Below are 6117 nucleotides of genomic sequence, written 5' to 3'. Positions count from 1 at the left end.
TTTAAAAATGCCATCCCTTGGTCCCCAATTCAAATATCCCCTAATTTTACCTTAAAGCTGAATGACTGCAAATTCTGAATTTTAAGGAGTGATAAGTAATGACAACAAAGTCAATACGTTTTTGCAAAATATCTCATACTCATTACTCCGATACGACACCTCTCTAGGAGATTGATATGCAAGAGAAATTCAGAGAGTATTTGCTGCTATGTAACAGCTACAAGTCTACAATTACACTATGATATGGAAGGGTTATAGTTATATTATAACAAGCTGATATATGTGTTGCACAAAAGCAGTGGGTCCTGATTGGTGAGGAGTGAGGTTGCATAATATTGTGTTGTTGTTTTTTTAACGCCGCACTCAGCAATATGACGGCGGTCTGTAAATATTCGAGTCTGGACCAGACAATCCAGTGATTGACAACATGAGCATCGATCCATGCAATTGGGTAACGATGACGTGCATCAACCAAATAAGCGAGCTTGACCACCCGATCCCGTTAGTCGCCTCTTAAGACAAGCATAGTCACCTTTTAGGGCAAGCATGGGTGTCTGAAGACCTATTCTACCCCGGATCTTCACGGGTCTTGCATAATGTCGTCTATCAGAGTGAGTGAGTGAGTTGGGTTTACCGCCGCTTTTAACAGTATTCCAGTTATATCGCGGCGTGTCAGCTTGATGTGGGAGAAAAGCCCGAAGTGATGCAGGTTTCCGACCACTTCGGTGAAACCCACGAGCACGGGTATGGTGCTGACAAACCTAGAAACATAATCGGGGTGAACCGGGATTCGAACCCACAATCGACTAAGACGACTGGGCCACCCGTGCCCCCTCGTCTATCAGAGGGTAGAAAACATTGATCAAGTTGTTCTAAAACGTGTTTAGCTCAAACAGCTCACGGCAAAGCTCACGGCCCGTGCTAAAAAATGTATTATCAGAGTTACAACGTGCAAAGCTCACCAAGGCTTCTAAAATGTTTTATGGTAGGGATGTGGAAGACACTTTTGCCAGTGACCAAAATGATGTCCGGTGCAATTCAATATTTTGACTTGTGCTATATGTTCCTGGGTTGTTATTTTTCAGATGGACAATTGACTTCCCTTTGCATGTGTTTGTGACGGGTGCCACCGGTGGGCAGGACACGCCCATCCTTTCGCGAGCACCTGGTGTTATCACTGTTTGATAGTGATTCACAAAAACATGCTCAGAATTTAGTCGGCATCGTACTAAACTAAAGCAGAGCCGACATATAGCTGGAATATTGCTGTTTGCGGCGTTAAACAACAAACAAACGTTTAGCAGATGTCTTAGGATTATGGAAATGATTTAGTCGCTTATAACTGATCCCGAGAAGCCCCGTATATTTACTGGCGAAATTCAAACCCTGCGTGTTTGTTTTTAGCTACCTGCGTTGTATGGTCTTATATAGAAGTGACCACATCACGGTGACCCGGCCCGGCTTATCGTGGCGGGAAGCAGCTTAGAACTAAACAGTTGCTACAGACGCACTGGCTTTACCCAACATTCCCGCCGAGCATGCGTAGAGATGATTATCACTGTCCCAATATCCAATATCTACCGCCCCCAAATACAAAATGGTCTTTACCCTAAGGGGCGAACCATTTGATATTCAGGAGGAGAGGGTGTGTTTGTGTGTCAGAGTCATGTTTCTTTTTTCTTCATTTATTAGAGGCTGAGATATATTTTTTTCATGAAAGAGAGCTGATTTTTTTAAGGTCACATTTCAAATTCAACATACGGAATTTAAAGAATCTTAAAATTATCTCACTGTTCACTGCTATAGGTGATCTTAAAACAGAACAAATAAATATAGCACTATAATACTAGTAAACCATAAATAAATTATAAAAAACAACGTTTTTTACAACACGTGTAGCAAAAGTCCAACGTGCAGTTTTCTTCAGATTGACAACTGGTCAACTTGACATGTTCTCACAGGGGGCACGGGTGGTCCTGTCGTATAGGGCGCCGCGATTCGCTGTGCAGAGTTGCGTCCCTTAGGCACGCCAGAAACCTGTGATTGTGGGTTCGAATCCCGGTTCGCCCCGAATATGTTTCTAGGTTTGTCAGCACCATACCCGTGCTCGTGGGTTTCACCGAAGTGGTAAACGTCTGAGACCTGCATCACTTCGGGCTTTCCTCCCACATTAAGCTGACACGCCGCGATATAACTGGAATACTGTTAAAAGCGGCGTTAAACCCAACTCACTCACTCACTCACTTGTTCTCACAACTGGAATGGACTAAGACTGTGGATGATGGACATAAATAGGATAACGTTTGACGTAAACTGACGAAGAAATGTAATCAAGCAGAACTTTGGACACGCTGGGTCCAAACTCCGAATAGTGTTATAAGATAGCTGATAATATTCGCCCAAACACAACAAAAACAATTTGCTGAGTCATGTTTAATAATCATGAGTAAATAATCGAATCTGGACCAGACAATCCAGTGATTGACATCATGAGCATCGATCTACGCAATAGGGACACAATGACATGCATCAACCAAGTCAGCGAGCCTGACCACCCAATCCCGTTAGTCGCCTCTTACGACAAGCATAGTCACCTTTTACGGCAAGGATGGGTTGCTGAAGACCTATTCTACCCCGGATCTTCACGGGTCTCTGAGTAATGAACGTGCCACAGTACCCAGGTCAATGGAACTTGAGTTTAAAGTGAAATCATGCCAGCCTACAAATTTCTGGGTATAAAATGAACGGTGTACTGTTTATTCACACTTAAACGTTTAGACAATAGCATGCCAAGATTAACGCCACAACCCGGAAGCAAGCTGTTGGTGTCATACATCAAGGAACAATACATGACCACGTGGCAAGGCGTTTTGGATATAGCGGAATGACGCTCAACATGCGCAGGAGTGAGTGAGTGAGAATGGTTTTACGCCGCTTTTAGCAATATTCCAGCAATATTCCAGCAATATCACGGCGGGGGGCACCAGAAATGGGCTTCACACAATGTACCCACGTCGGGAGTCGAACCCGGGTCTTCGGCGTGACAAGCGAACGCTTTAACCACTGGGCTACCCGACCGCCCCCCATACGCAGGACCTAGAGAGACTCGTCTTGGAGTGACAGGACTTCTGTCGCATGATGCAACTCCTGGTCTGGAGTCTGGAGTTTGAAATTACGCACAGACACACAGACACATACACATAGAGTTAGTTGTTTGGAGGTCGCGGAGCATGTTGATTTTGAACAATAACTCATTGTCTTCAGGGCGGTGCCAAACACAGGAACAAAATCAGGGTTGTGTAATGGAGTCCCGCGACAAATTAATGTGTGACGGATACAGCTGTTACATCAAGTGACAAGGATATAATGAGGTCCAAACAGATCTATTTCAGTAGTAATATTCGTCACATGAACACACTATATGGTTACAGAACAGACATTAACATCGAACGAAAATGTAATATGTTTCGGCTCGGAATCATCTATAACAAACAGTGTATTCATCATCCTCGATTTATCAGTGCTCTCTGTTCTGCTTTATCTGTGTGTTTTATCTCCATTCTTTTATGATTTACATGTATGTTATACGTTTTTTTCTATTATCATTTACCTGTGTTATATCCCGATTCTACTATGATTTATCAGTTTTATATCTCCATTCTACTGATTTACCATGGTGTTATATCCCGATTCTACTTTGATTTACCAGTGTCTTATATCACCAATCTTTCATGATTTATCACTTTTATTTATCCATTCTATTATGATTTCGACTGTGATATATCCTGATTCTACTATGATTTACCTGTGTTATGTCCCGATTGTACTATGATTTACATGTTATATCCCGATTCTACAATAATTTACCAGTGTTATATCCCGATTGTACTTTGATTTACAAGTGTGTTTGTTATATCTCTATTGTATTATGATTTACTATTGTGTTATAACTCCATTCTATTATGATTTATCAGTTGTATATCTCCATTCTACATGTACTTTGATTTACCAGTGTGCTATATCCCGATTCTACTGGTTTACCAGTGTTATATCTTTATATTATTATGATTTATCAGCGTTATATCCTGATTCTACTATGATTTACCAGTGTGTTATATACCGCTTCTACTATGATTTATCAGCGTTATATCCTTATTCTAATATGATTTACCAGTGGTATATCCTGATTCTACTATGATTTACTGTGTGTTATATATCCATTCTACTATGATTTACCAGTGTACGTGTTATATCTTCATTGTATTATGATTTATCAGTTGTATATCCCCATTCTGCTATGTGTCACCATACACCAATGGTATAGATCGTCGACCAGGATGTCACCACTCACCGCTGGAAGAGTGTCCTTACTCCAGACTGTCATGATGTAACGCTATGAAATTATATATATATTAAATGTATATTGTTGAGCATATACCTCATTTCTCAGTTATTGGCAGAACAAATCTATAAATATTCTCTCAACAAGTATGCCAAGCCAACATCTGTTAACGGATCTGAGGATGTGTGACTAAACTGATCAAGTTTGAAATAACTGCACCAAATGTTGAATAAAAAATTGTAAAAATTGATTGTTCCAGAAAATACCATACAAAAATAAATAAAAAAACTTGTTCACTGGGAATGCTTGATGTTCTTACAAAAAAATTGGAGTGAAAACAAATAAAAAATGTCAGGTGCCTCTACCACAAATCCGGCGTATAACAGTATAAACTGACACTGTCATGCACTCGGGGCGTTGTTTACTTACAGCCATCTACAACCAACATGTCTGCATGTTCGCATAATATCTGCTTCCTTCTTACGTTTCGCTTCCCTGTCTGACTCCGCCCACAAACTCAAAAGAAACGCGGGCGTACGGTGTTATGACCTGATAAACAAATCTGCCTTGCAGTACGTGGAATAATCTACATATGGTATTGGCCAGGGGCTGATCAACAATGCCATCAAGCAAAACAATTATTGCTAAACATGCAAGTAGTAAACCTTGGAAGTACTGCTTGAATGTAACGTGTTCACAAAGTCATTCAAATAAAATAAAATATGTAGTAAAATAAATAATATATAAGATCTAGAAGTAATATTCAGATCAGTCATCGATATTTATAGTTTTGTCTCAAATTGTCACGGATTAATCAGACATGTATATTCTCTGGGACACCAATAATAATGCACAGCACTGGTTATTCTCTACACATGTTTAACTGTCATTTATGGACAATGATTTTATTTTAGTTTCATGAAAGTTTCGGAGTGCATCGCCCCCTACTGTAGTGCGTGAATGACGTCACAAGAGCTTATTCTTTACGTCATGTGTTTTCGTATGACGTCATTAGATAAAGGACGTTATGAAAGAAGGGAGGTAATTTAGTAAAGACTAAAACATGTGAAAGGTGTTTCTGTTTATAATATTGTTCCGGTCAAGGGTCATGAAGAGGAGGAGGAAATCACTCAGAGTAAGTGAGTGACTGAGTGACTATAATATGGTTTTACGCCGCTTTTAGCACTATTCCTGTAATATCACGGCGGTGAACACCACAGAAATGGGCTTCACACATCGTGGAGAATCGAACCCAGCCTTCGGCGTGACGCGCAAACGTTTGAACCACTAGGCAACCTATATCTTAAAAAAACAAAAAACAAAAACAACAGCAGTTATTTTTCAGGTGCTGGGAGACGAGTTGTTGGCCTACAGTTCATTTAGGTCAAACTCTATCATCTACGAGGTGGATATGTGTAGGTTCAGCCTGCATGCTATTGTTTTATCGCGGTGTTGAGTTGCATCACAAACATTTAAGATAAACATGACAATATTTAATGTACTTTTACATGGGAAGCGAAGCTATATAAATTCTCTATGTGCAGAACTTGTTGGATAAATTAATTATGGCTATTGGACAAAATGTGGACGGTGAAAGAATCGGGATTTCCCTTTCGTCACAATGATATGTTATTTGTTTATAACTTCTAGGTTTGGAACAAATAAAATGCACATGATCGTTGACTACAAATCACAACTGCACTAAATGGTAATGATCCTTGTAAATAATTATCATTCTGAACGCGGCGCATACTTTGACCAAGTGTCAGATTTTC

Source organism: Haliotis cracherodii, unplaced genomic scaffold (assembly GCF_022045235.1).
Source record: "Haliotis cracherodii isolate W230 unplaced genomic scaffold, xgHalCrac1.p SCAF_17, whole genome shotgun sequence".
In the NCBI taxonomy this organism is placed as follows: Eukaryota; Metazoa; Mollusca; class Gastropoda; order Lepetellida; family Haliotidae; genus Haliotis; species Haliotis cracherodii.
The sequence above is the reverse complement of the archived record's forward strand: the minus strand, read 5'-3'. Positions refer to the sequence as shown.